The following is a 14,029-nucleotide window of genomic DNA, read 5'->3' on the forward strand; positions in this document are numbered from 1 at the left end:
TTGGTGGACTTTGAAGAAGTGGATAGAAGCTAAAAGAAAACTTACACCAATCATAAATAAATAAGTTGTTTTAAAATGTTCTTTTGTTGCATCATTTCCACACAGGTCAATATGAACATGTAAATATGAATATACACCAATAGATGATAGGTAGAAAACTGATGAATTGATCAATATATGTTGATAGATATGATTATAGATCTATTGATTAATCAATAGATAATAGTTGACAATAATTAATACATAGTAAAATGATTAGTAAATAGATGAGAAACAATAGATGATAAAATAGCTAAATAGATATATAATAAAAAGATAGATGGTAAATAGATGATTCATAGAGAGTAGACAGCAGATAATGGATGGTTAATAGGCAGGTAGATAATAGATAATAGGCAGATAGACAGAAAGAGAGACAGTCAGAAAGACAAATCCATGAATAGTCCTAAATATGCTCAATGAAGAAATGTTTAGAAAGCATGATCAGACAACACTAATCATTTGACAACTTCTAGTGCAGTGTGCCTCCCAGCTAAGCATTTTAAACCCACAAATAATTTTGTCTATCTCTCTACTGATATGGTGGGGGTGTACATTTGAAAATGAACTCTAAGAATGTAAAACTGAGCAAAAGTGAATTAGGGTCTGTAGAACAACAAAGGCTAACGCATGGCATCTAGAAGTAGCCTACAGGATCCAGTCTGTGACTTGTTCCCCAAAGCTATGGGCCTGCAAGCACATGTCTTCCCTCTGGTACCTATATTTATATTCTCTGTGTGTAGCTCCAGAGCACAGGGACCACGGAGAATTTGGCTAGCCCCAGATCAAAGATACAGAGGGACGGTTTAACACTTTTCTTAGTGGTTCTTCAGGGTTACACAGCATGTCTTGGGAAATGAAAGAGAAAGCTCTCTGCATTGTAAATATTGGGACAAACTTGAAAATGAAGAGAAGTTGCACAGAGAAAGACCTTAGATTTGTGAATCTGAGAAGCCTGGGTCCAGTGTTCTTCTACATGTGCACGACATCACTTTGAACAAATTATACAACCCATATAAATCTTCAAAATCTCAGATGTCAAATAGGGCTCTTTATACCAAGTTCTAGAAAATTCACAGAATGCCTGTAGCCTAAAAATTTGTCATGAGTCCCCCTGTGCTTTACATCACCTATCTATTCCATCATTAAATGGAATATATATATATATATATATATATATATATATATATTCTGTATTACACAACACTCCTTACTCTTCCAACGGTTGTCTCTTCCCTGAGCTGTGTTCCTAGCCCCTCCCCTACTTCCCCTTTTGCTTCTCCACAATACCAATGTGAGTACTAAGATCATAGTGTGTGTGTGTGTGTGTGTGTGTGTATTTGTGTGTGTGCTCACATTTGTGTGAGGGTGTTGTACCTCATGTGCACACATGAAAAGGCCACAGTCAATACTCAGTATCTTCTTTTATCACACTCAACCTTAGTGGTTGAGACAGCCTTCTCACTGCGCACATTTTACCTAGAATGACTGGCTCAGATGACCCCCAAGGTCTTCTGTTACTGCTCTCTCCTCACCAAGCTTCAGGACTACAGGTCTATGCTTCCATATGCTGTTTTTACAAGGGTCCTGGTGATCCAAACACAAGTTCTCACACTTACACAGCACATGTATTCTTCACAGAGCCACCTTCCTATGTTCTTAAACTTACAGAAAATGCTGGTGACTTTTTTTGTTCTGTAAGAGAGAAGAGCCTCACAGAAGTTTCTGGAACCTTACCTTTGCAAGCAGGTGAGCCTCACTTAGCTTTGTCTGTAGGTCAGTGCTGAGGTCTATGAAACTGCTGGAAACCATTTGACCTGGGATCTTGCAGTTTCAAATTAATCTTATCCTTCTACTGTAAATTACAAATGCATGCTAGCTTAGGCAGAAGAAAGATGGGGAGTAAAGAATGAGCTGTTGAGTTCAACAGTAACTCCAATGTAAGGCTTAGAACATTGTAAGACAGGGACCGGCACAAATCAATGACAGTGATTTGTGGACAGTTTCAGCAAGACTCCAGCTAGGCCATATTTTCACAGCTTTATAAATTACTTTCTTCCTGTTGGATAAAAGCATTAATGATGTGAAGAGGTCACTTACATTTTATTGCATTTTAGGTGGAAATTATATATTACAGTTGAATTTGCAAAGTTGGGTATTTTCAAAGGTCATAGAATGCATGCCTCACAGATGTGAGGGAGAACTATGAAGCAGGTGTTTTATTTTCTGTCTGAAGGATGAATTTTCGTCTATTATCTACTTTTGATTTAATTCCCAGACTTCATATGTAATCTGCCTCCATTCCTCTTATTGCCTTTATGGCCTTTGATAGAGATGGAGACAATGAGCATTTCAAGAGTACAATCTCAATTACAACGTGCCACCTCAACCTGAGCCAGAGCAGGAGGGCAGAGAACATTACTGTCCCTTAGGGAGTGACTTACTTTCATAAGATAAAATACAAGAGGGGAAGGAAGTATGCTCTGAGCTGAAACCAATGTCCAGGGATTCTATCTGTTGAATATAGAACACCTTGAATCTTGTTTCCTGGCAACATGGTCAAGTCTAAGTTTTCAGTGGATACCTATTGTGTAATGGTTACCTTTCCAAAGATATCTGGTTGATACACACCCATTTTCTTAATAGTCTATGAGGGCATAATTTCCTTTTAATAGATAAAGGAAATTTCAGCTCATAGCCTAAGATAAGATATGATAAGTCTCAAGGCAGGCCTACAATTATCTATGTCAATGATATGTTGGTAAAAAAGATAATGGACGTTCACTGGGCACTGTCTGTGTACCCTTGACACATGCATCCTTATAGGGTAGGGGCAATTGTTATACCAAGTTTACAGTGAAATGGTGCGGTTTGCAAAGTCTGCATGAGGTGTACCTACTTCAAGTCTTAATCCTGTGAAGTTCCTGGTAGCAGACACCTCCATCATGGACAAGGTCCAACTACTTAGGATGCTAGTAAAAAACATAAATCATGGGAAAGATTCTGATTAAGATTTTTATATGGAGGAGAATCTAAGGAGGGCTAGATCTCTATCTCAGAGAAGACTCTCTAGACTCTTCTAGAACTTTGTCTCCTGCTAAGAGTCAAGCCAATGAAAAGCAGGTGTGTTCAGCAATGTAAGTAAAATTTCTCGTGAAAAGAACTGAATGGGTTTTGAGGTGTCCCTAGAGTTAAGCACAAGATCTTCCCTGCCTCATCTGAATTACACCTCAATAATATGCTTTATAATTCTTGCCTCCGTTTACTTCAGAAAGCTTATGATCATTCTTCAGCAAAGCATTGATTCTGAGCCCTTAACCTTTCCCTTTACTTCTCTTTCCAGTTACTGGGATTTCATCTGTATGCTATCAGCATGGCCTGCCCAGTCCCTCAGAGTACTGATGCTCCTCCCTTGATATAAATTCTAAGATGCCACTCAAGCTTTGGGACTCCAGGGAAGTACTTCAGGTTCACCCAAGTCCTTCCCAGGTTCTTCTGGAGTGAAAGTCTTCCTTTGGCAGGCAAGACATCTTGATAATACTTGTTCAGTGGTCATTGTAGTCTAACGTCATATAGCCACCTTTGGTTCCCACATTTTTCTAGTCCATATTCTCAGGAATAGGAAGTCTTAAGAATTAACCAAACACTTCCAGAGTTGTCCCTGGTGCTAAATACTCACCCCACCTCTAGTGTCCTAAGACCTCCCTTTTTCCTTGATCTCCTCTGAAATCACTGCCCTTTACCTTGAGTATGGCTTACTTTTTCCATATCTATCAAGTTTGGAAAAACCTCATCCTTTTTCATTATTATTTCTTTCCTGTTCCAAAATGGAAGGATTATGATAAAGTCAACACAACATCAATTGATCAGATATTAAAACATGAATGATGTATTTGTCCCAGATTAAGCAGATTAAGTATCTTTTTTTTTTTTTTTCATTTTTCAGGCATAGTTCCAGCTGTTAAACCTAAAAGGACAATTACCCCCTTCAAGGAAAATACATCCACACATTATTTTAAAAATATACCTCCTCCTTGCCCCCCCCCCCTGTTTTTTATTCCAGCACCCTCCCACCTAGCAACTTGACATGCTAGCAAGCAATCTGTGTGCTTTGAAGTCACTTGAAGGAAAGCAGGTCTTTCATATTTATTGGTGAACCTACAGATTGTAAAAACTTATTTTGATGGCTAGCAAGGCACTCGCTGTATTTATTATTCATGACTGCTATTTTTCTGCAGGTATATTTTTAATCCACTTAGAATAATATCCTTAAGAATCACAATGTTTTTTATTTATATTTTTATGTATCGTCCACAAGACACCTTGCACAGAAAGCATAAAGAGATGACAATTGAATTATTTTATTTAGAATACACTGTAAAAGTATCTTTAAAGCATGTGTAATTATGTGTGACATACATGAGGAGTCTAATTACATTCAAGTCTCTAGTCTGTTATAGAGATAAATTGTTAAAAATTGGAAATATGCATCTAGTAATCCTGTTTTTTCTGTCAGATCCTTTGTTAGCTTCTTTTTGATTTTTTAAAATGAAATTACTACTTTAGTACTTAAAAATGGTGTAAGCTCTAAATATGCTCCACGCATTGCTACTCCTTTCTTTTTTAACTTATTCAAAGGTATAAAAGAACTGGTGCCAAAGTAAAACAAACTTCCTTCATTGAATGCAAACAAATAGGTAATGAGAACTAAGGAAAAAAAAAAGGTAGCTTGTATGTCATTATAGACATTGTTAATAGTGTTTGGTTGGACATATAAAGAACATCATCAGGCTATATAAAAATGGGGTATTATAAGCAAGATTACCAAACTGAAGAGGTCATGCTTATACATTTCATGCATATGTAAGCAGATACAAATACAACAATATGCAGATCTATTCTTCTTGAAAGAATCCAATAAGTAATAAATGCTTGCTATTTTTGAGGGCTATCTTTGTTTGTTTGTTTGTTTGTTTGTTTGTTTGTTTTTTGAGACAGGGTTTTTCTGTATAGCCCTGGCTGTCCTGGAACTCACTTTGTAGACCAGGCTGGCCTCGAACTCAGAAATCNNCCTGCCTCTGCCTCCCNAGTGCTGGGATTAAAGGCATGCGCCACCACTGCCCGGCATGAGGACTATCTTAAAGAGAAATTATTTTATAGCTCTAGCCTATTTTTGTTACTTAAAAAACAAAAAAAACAAAAAAACAAAAACCTACATCTGTAGAGGCCACAGGCAGGTTCAGATACCCTCAAACTGAAGCTATAGACAGTTGTTTGCTGCTATATGGGTGCTAGAAATTGAACTCAGGTGCTCTGCAAGAGCACTCAAGGCTTTTAACCATAGAGCCATCTTCTGCTCTGTGCTATGTAAATGTCACATAGTTTTAATTGTTAAAAATGCCAACAGAAGTTATCTTGGTACAATCAACAACCATTTTTATCTTCATCTCTGTATTAAAAACACAAAAACAAGAAGATGTAAAAATAACTATGTTATGACCTATTCCTGACTTTGTTCAATAGATAATCATATAGAATTCATTTTCATTTTGCATATTTTATATAGTTCTCAAAGTTTTATGCTACTATTCTAACACCTTTTCTTTACCCCTCCATTTCTAAACAAGTATCACTGTCATTTCCAGTTCTCTTGCAAAGTGATGTGTGAGATGGAAAAAAACAAAACAAAACAAAACAAAACAAAACAAAACACCAAGATTAGATGTTTTGTGTTGATGGAGATATTTTTAGCATCATCAGCACAGAGATGTGGTGAGTAAGACATACAGACTCCCAGTTTGCAGTGTAACTATGCCTGTCCTGTTGGTAACAGGAATCACAGCAAGCTTAAATCATGCGAGTGGGCTTCTTATCACTGAGAAGTCATATTGTTTGAGGTCAAGTACACCCAAAGCATATACCCATCATTGTGGTCATCTACCTACCACTTGGCAAATGCTTCGGGAAAAGAAAGAAGCTAGAACCTTCCCCGGGTTGTCTACCTTCCTGCCAATCACCATTCTTAGTCCGCTGCAACTTTCCTGGTTGAATTTCTCTTCACCAACAAGACTTTCAAAAAGCAAAATAGAGAGATGCTCAAATGGAGGTAAATGATTATTGATATCCTTTCCATCTTTTAATGAGGAATTAATCTTGAGTAATGCTTGCTTTCTGAGCACCCTATTGTATTCCCAGAACTAAACAACTTGAGAATTTTCTACTGGTTCCAGTCATAAGAACATAGTACGTCTCATGATATCTTGTCTTCAAATGAACCCCCACATGTGAGAATACTTAAATATAAAACAAAAGGAGGAAGAAAAACTTGAATTTTAAAGGTTTATGCATATTTTTAATTATGAGCATGTGTGTGCATGTATGTATGTATGTATGTACGTATATATGTATGTATAGGTGTACAAGAAATGCAGATGCCTGAAGAGGCCAGAAGAGGGTACCAGATCCCTGGATCAGGAGTGGCACATTTTTCTGAGTGTGCAGGGTGTTGGAACTGAACTCTGATCCTCAGTGAGAGAGTGAGCACTTGCATCTGCTAAGCCATATCTCAAGCCCTGAGGGTTCAATATTTCTGTAATGTGTTATGCCTTTTAATAAACACAACATGATATCGGACAGCATGTTAATATTTTCGGTTTTTCTCAACTTAAATTCGCTGAGGATGCTTTGGCTATTTGGCATCTTGAGACCTTCTTTGTTTAAAAAGGAAGGACCATGATCCATCTCATTAACTCGGAATATGGAATTTTGAGATTAGAAATTATGATTTTATATAGCAGAAGAGACACCTTCTCTTCAGAGTTAAACCCATACTTACCTCTTTGAGATACTGAGGTGGTACCACAATTAAAGGAGTTCACACATAACAGTCTAATAGCAAAACACTGGTGTTTCCTACAAAGAGCAATAGGCATAATACTAATCTCTTTGCTTCCTTATCTGAGATTTAACAGGACTTGAGGGCAAAAGAGACAGTTGTAGGGACAAGGTCCAGACAGTTCAAAACACATTCTACTACCACGTGCTGCTTTGTGTGCTCATACTGACAATCATTTCAAACACTTTCTGGATTTCTTTTTCATTCATGAAGTTTGCCAGATGATCACCGTTAGAGATAGGGGTCGGAATGCCAGAACAAGAACTCAGACCCATTCATAGATATGAAAAACAAATAAAATATAGTGATTAGTAATTAAAATATATAAAATACTCATTCCACACGAAAACTATTCATACAAATTACAATTCAGTTGGGACTAGTATCATAATTCTGGGCACTAAAAAAAGGCATGGAGCATGAAAATGGCCTCAGAACCCCTTTTTGCTCGCCTCCTGGACAGAACTCTCTCCCTTTTTCTCTGCACCACAGCTGTCTGGCTCTGTGTCCCCAGCAAGAACCCAGGGCATTCCAGGCACCCTGCTGAGTCCTAACCACCTCCACCCCCACTCTCCTCTTAGGTTTGAAGACCTTTGTGACTTCTCAAGTATGTGGCCCATCTGGATGCCACATTCTGGAAACTGAAAGCCCCTTCTAGTCCTCTGGCTGAGTTCCACCAGGCTCCACGCCCAGATACTTACAATTCCTTTGCTGTCCTGTTCTCCGAGACCCCTATTTATGGAATTTTGTCTCAAAATCTGAAATTGTAGACCATTTGCACATTCAACACTGGGAAATAGACTACTGAAAACCAATGCTACAATACATGGAAGGGAAGATAATTTCACATTAAAATGAAATACATAGCCTGTTTTTATTTGGCATTTAGGCCATACCACTGAGAAAATCTTATGCATTCACAATATTATAGTTTAATATGTGACAGTAAGAGTGTATTTCTGAATAATGTCATGTATTTTAAACACACAGTGTCTTGCAGATGAAGACATTACAAGTTTATTTATAAGATTCATTTCAAAAGGTACATATTAACACATATTTTTCTCTTTCTAACACCTCAACATAGAGCTATGGCCAGACATAACAGCATGAATATGTGATCCTAGCAGTAAAGAGTCTGTAATTATTTGACCATAAATGATAGCCAAGAACCTAAATACCAATAATAACTTTGTGATTTCCAAGTCTTTGCCCCACAGAAAGAAAGTTAATTTATAAATTAGCCTTGGTAGATACACACAATCATCACCCCTGGCAATGGGCAAAGAGATATCTTGTTGGCAGTGATGTTCTTCTATCAGTCAGGGCAGAGCAGACATCAGTTCTTTGTTCATCCTAGATTGATGCCTGGCTTGGTGGCCTAAGCTATTTTATGACTAGAACACATAAAATCAAATCAGATCAAATCCAGGCAGCAGCGCAGCGTGGGAGGAGGAAGACAGACAGAGACCTGTGTTCTACCATGCCAAACGGTTAAGGTGAGAAAAAAAATGCCCATAGACCTGCCCTCAGACCCACAGGGCACTGATTTTTTTGATGAATAATTGTCTTTTTGTCATGCCTGAGCTGGGTTCTGTTAGAGGCGCAATCCTATCTAGATGGAATCTAGTTTGTGTGCTCTGTTCCTCTGCTTGAGAAGAACGAGGAACACGGTGAGGAGAGAAAGTCAATGTAGTTAGAGGGGGCATGCTCCTAAATGCGAACACTTTGAAGAAGCACAACAGACTGAATTTCTTGAAGAAAGTTGGTTGACAATTTCTCATTAGTAGCTAAAGATCAAAAATAGATTATAAGAAGGAAAACATGAACAAAAAAGAGAGACTAAGTATTTACTTGCGCATAGTACAACTCTCATCAGAGGATGACTGTGGGCCCGAGTCCAATGTGCGAAGCAGAAAGAGTATACGCTCTCGGTTGCTTCCCTTCTATACGTTCCTCAAGTATCCACGAGGGATAACTTTGTTTGCTGTTTTGGGTCTTGGCCAATGCTTTCAACTTCTCTTTTTCCTATTTAGATACAAGTAAAAGAGTCTGCAATGGCTGTGTTCTCACTAAGTCCTGAATAAGCAAGCAGAGCATGATGATATCAGGGACAGGGTTTATACAAACTGACACCATGCCATGTCACGTCTCACAATAATGATTTCAAGCATCTCCTAAAACAAACAGCAGCACTAAGATGGATACTAATTTCCCATGACTTTTAAAAATAACAACTTCCCAACTTCTGTGGCCTGATCATCTTCTACTTGTTTCAGTAAAAATGGGAAGCAGCTTTGTATAAATATAAGGATATGCTTGTGAGTCATGATGACCAGTCACATGTGCCCTACCCATCCCTCCATACAGTTATATAGCTATAAATCCACCTGTGTCCCACAGTGAAGAAATATTAGCCCTGGAAGTGGTCAGAACTGGCAAGAAAATATGAAATATCTTTGCCTGAGGCTCTGGAAGCATAAAGCAATAGTCCTTTTAAACTGATGAAGAAATCACACTTAATACATTTAGTCAGTGTTATGTGGATTAACATTCTGTGATTCATACAGATTAAATTCCAGTAACATGGCTGACCCTCTGCAGCTAGCTCATTGACTGGGAGGAAGGTCCACTACTAGAGTAACCACGTTACAAAGCCCAAATGCTTCTCCTTTTGATCTATTCTAGATTAAGTTACATTTCTATCACATAGCTCCAAGACCCCCAATTAGCACCCTGTGATTTTTTTTTTATGAAACAGCATGTTGTAGAAATCACATAATAACAAAAACTGCAGGCAATTTTCACAGAAGGTCAATATCAGTCATGCAAAAAGAACTCTTATCCATTTACCACTTCTTCAATTCACACACACAGGAAATCAGTGCCTTGTTTTCTGAAATATCTTTGAGTTCTTGTGTGGGTGGGAGGGGTCTTCTAATTAAATCATTACACAGTTTAATTAAAATGCCAGAAACACATTGATTTGTCAAGAAGTCATTATGCATTTTAAAGCATTAATTTTTTAATTAGACTAAAATTCTAGAGAGTTTTCTTTCCTTAATTAAAAAAATTAGCATGGGATCTCCATATTTGTTGTGTGGAACTATCATGTTCTATAAGTCATGGGTGCCATCTAGACCCATGAATACTGTGACATCCAGAATAGCGTCTGAGGTTTTGTTGTTGTCTGTTTATTTGGGTGGTTGGTTCTGTAAGGCTTTGTTTGTTTGGGGCTTGCTGCTGTTCTTTTCACATCACATTATTGTTTTGAGGCAGGATCTCATGCATCCCAGCTTGGCCTCCAACTTGCCCTGGAACTGACAATGACACAGAAGCTCAGAGACTGACCTCCTTGCCTCCAGTACCAGAGAGATGGGCTTACAGGTATGTCCCACCATGCCCAGTTTGATGCCAACACTGAGTAGCAGTTTAGCCTCACAGAAACAGGAGTTTGTTCCGTATAGAAGGGAAGACCTTTCAACCTATTTCAAGTGAAGGTTTGTAAAGTACAATCCCAGAAGGTAAAGTCTATTTGGAAGCTCCTACGAACCTCTTGGCAGAAAAGGCTGTGGACAAAGCTAAAATCTCTCACCCAGAAGTTAACAAATAGGCAAGTGTAGTCAGGAAAGGAGACTGTGAGATTCTGTTAATAGAGGAAAGCAAGGTCTTACCTAGATAAGAGATATGACAGAGCTTACATGCACACAGGTATACCCCCCCACACACATATGTATACACACACACACAAACACACACACACACACACACACACACACACACACACACACATATATATATATATATATATATATATATATATATATATAATATATATGTTGGGAGGGTTGGTTAAAACCATTAGGATTAAATTATCTATAAACAATGTTGGACTATTTCATACATCAACCATGGCTCAATAACGCCAACAGATGATTGAACACATGGACATGTACATGTGACCCAGATTCCAAGGAGGATAAGACGCCTTTAGACAGGGATATTTATATTTAAAATGACTCATTGTACAGAAAAGTGTCCAACAAGACAAAAAAAAAAAAAAAAAGAAGAGAGCTTACAAGCAGGACATTAATTTTGTTGTATAATGGTCTCAGGTAGTAATAAGGAAGTGATTTAGTAATCGTTATTAAAACAAAGTAGAGTATTGCCACAGGCAATGTCAGGAGATGAAGCCGCATTTCACTTTAAAAACACTTTCTTGCATTCAGAATTCTTTGAGATGAGAAGCCATCTGTGAAACTGCTTGCAGCTAAGTGGGAGTTTTTAAACAGCTTATCTTTTGATAATGCTTGTTAATCTAGCATAGCAACGAATTTCTTTATAATATTATATATGTATATACTTATGTGTATGTATATGTATATACTCTTGCATATTTAGATCTTAAAAGTTGGAGAAGCATGAATTTATAAACAGCATTTCAAAAGAGGATATTTAGTAATATATTTGATTAATACACCGGTTTCTTTTCCTGAACCCTTGAGAAGAATTGAGTTATGACCAGGAGTGGTAGCACACACTTGTAACCTTGCACTTAGTAGGCAAATGTAGGAGGATCTCTGTGCATTTGAGGCCATTCTGAATGATATTATAAAACCCAGTCTCAAAAACAAAACATCAGAGGATTAAGTTATGTGCTATTCCCTATACCTACTTACTAATGTGTGTGTACAAATACGGATAAACACATGTATTCAGAAAGTTCCTGCTTCACATGTATGCAAAGCAGATTGGTAAGCAGGGTTACTACAAATGTCATTTACATATTCTGTGTGAAACTCCACTCTGGCAGCCTGATAATAGGCAAGCTTCCAAAGCTTAAGTATATTCTCAGAGTGACCCAGTTCACTCAATCACTCCCCAGATACAATGAGAGGCTACTGAAGGGTCCCAGACTATAGCGGATTTGAAGTCTTTGTCCTTATTTCAGGATACCTTTGTTCCAATAACAATAGGTGACATCCCACATAATACAGTGCCATTTGTACAACTGCCTGCTGAAACTTCCTGTTTAGAATGAGGCAGAGGGATTTCTGAAAAGCCTGGGGAGGTTAGTGAGAAAGAAAGACAAACAATGCTGCTATTTCCAGGATTTTCTCTCACTGGAAATGAAACTAAATGTTTGGAAGTCAAGGGAAAGGACAGCATTTCAAAAAAGAAACCAACATCATTAGGACTGAATTTATACAAGTGTGAATTAAGCATGCTGCTCAGAAGATAGGCATGCATTCTGAGACAAATTCATCCAAGGACTCTGTGTAGATCACATGGTATCCTGCTTAGTTCTCTTGAGATTGAAAGTTAGGAATAAAAGTTGTAGTTTTCCAAAGATCACTATGTATAAAAATAACAGACAATGTTACCTCAATAGTTTGTTGTTTCTGTTGTGATCATAAAAAGAGAAAGTGTATATGTTCTATCTCAGTGTGGGAGAAGGGGGTGTCTCCGCAGGCCCATGCCAAGGCATCCCTTCCTCCTGAGGGACCAGCCATGGACAGTATAGCATGGAATTGAGTTTATTTAAGGCATGGGGAGGAGAGTTAATAGGGTAGCAGAGGCAGAGAAAGGCAGAGAGAAGGAGAGAGTAGAGAAGTAGAGGCTGGCCAAGACCATGTGGAGAGATGGGGAAAAAGAATAGGGAAAGAAGGGGCAAGAGGCAAGAGAGTAAGAGAACAAGGGAGTAAGATCAAGAAGAGGGCAGGGCAAGCAGCCCTCTTATAGTGGGCCAGGCCTACCTGACTGTTGCTAGGTAACTGTGTGGAGGAGCATACCTGGCTGTTGCCAAGTAACTGTGGGGGTGGAGTCCAGACAGAGTACCAACAGTTCCCCAGTCCCTTTTCCCCTTCTCCTTTCCCTTCAAAACAGTCCAAGCTGGCTTCTAACCTAGTGTACAGTCAAGATTGACCTTGAAGTCTTGACCTTCCTGTCTATGGCTGAAATGACAAGTGTGCCCCATGCCACTGGAGTGGTGCTGGGGAAGCTACACCCCGAGACCAAATTTTTGAAAATTAATTTCATACCTTATTTTTAGCATGTCTAAACTTGTTAAAAAAAAAAAAAAGACAGCAAAGCAAATAAAAGATTCTTTTTTTTAACGTGAGTGTGTGTGTGTGTGTGTGTGTGTGTGTGTGTGTGTGTGTGTGTGTGTGTGTGTGCTTTTCTTTGTGTATGTACAGATGACTTCACAAATCAGAATAGGGGTTTAGGTCTCCTGGAGCTAAAGTTTCAGGTAGTTATGAGCTCTCTGAGGGATTGTGGGTGCAAGGAACCAAGCTCAAGAGTTCTGATAGAGGAGCAGCTACTGTAAAAAGCTTATCCACCCCTCTCGCCACAAGGTAGCGTCTTAATAAGGTATTGTTAAAGAATAATGCACTGGATCTAAAGAGAGATAAAATTTTACAGAATGATTCCTTAGTCTCCTTCTGGAAAGGAACTCAACAGATAATTTCAGGAAATGGATCCACACATGGGCTGGAAGTACTATAAAACAAGAGTTATTTCATTATTGTGTATCCACGAGACATAGAACATGGAATTTTGCTTCATTCTGCTTCCTAGTTGGTAGATGGCAGATGGAGATAGTTGGTAGCTAGTACTTGGAACGTGGAAAAAGGTCAATATATAGGATATATTGTGTTCTTGCCCCTTAGAAGTGAGAAATAGGGCAAAAGAGCTTTAAATGTACACTGAAAGCTGATGTGTTGGGCCTCAAAGCAGCAGTGATTAAGGGGTGAGCCTTTGGGAATGTGATCTTCCCGTGAGTGGTCTTCCACCATGGAGAGATTAACCCATCTATGGACTTGTAACTTAATGGGCATGCATTCTTGGCCTTTTGACTAATGTCAAATATAATTTAATAAACTATTGGTGATGATAGAAACTATAGAAGATAGAACCTATTTGGGTGCATACCATGGGTGGGTACATCTTGCCTTCTTCTCTGCCTTTCCTTCTCTATATCCCTCTCCCAATCCCTTTCTCTTCTGGTTGTCATGAAGTAAATTTCTAAGATGTTCTGTCCGACAAAGTCCCAGAAGCAATGAAGTCAGGTGACCTGTGATGCTGACCCAGTTG

General features: G+C 38.5%; 1 non-coding gene across 1 annotated transcript; it reads left to right on the forward strand.

Annotated features, from left to right (window-relative positions):
* The first annotated feature begins 8,201 nt into the window (after positions 1-8,201).
* On the forward strand, positions 8,202-8,344 carry LOC115065678. Its single transcript, XR_003845445.1, has one exon. It is a non-coding gene; the product is annotated as a small nucleolar RNA SNORA48 (small nucleolar RNA).
* The last annotated feature ends 5,685 nt before the right edge of the window (positions 8,345-14,029 follow it).

This window comes from Mus pahari, chromosome 16, assembly GCF_900095145.1.
Source record: "Mus pahari chromosome 16, PAHARI_EIJ_v1.1, whole genome shotgun sequence".
Taxonomy (NCBI): domain Eukaryota; kingdom Metazoa; phylum Chordata; class Mammalia; order Rodentia; family Muridae; genus Mus; species Mus pahari.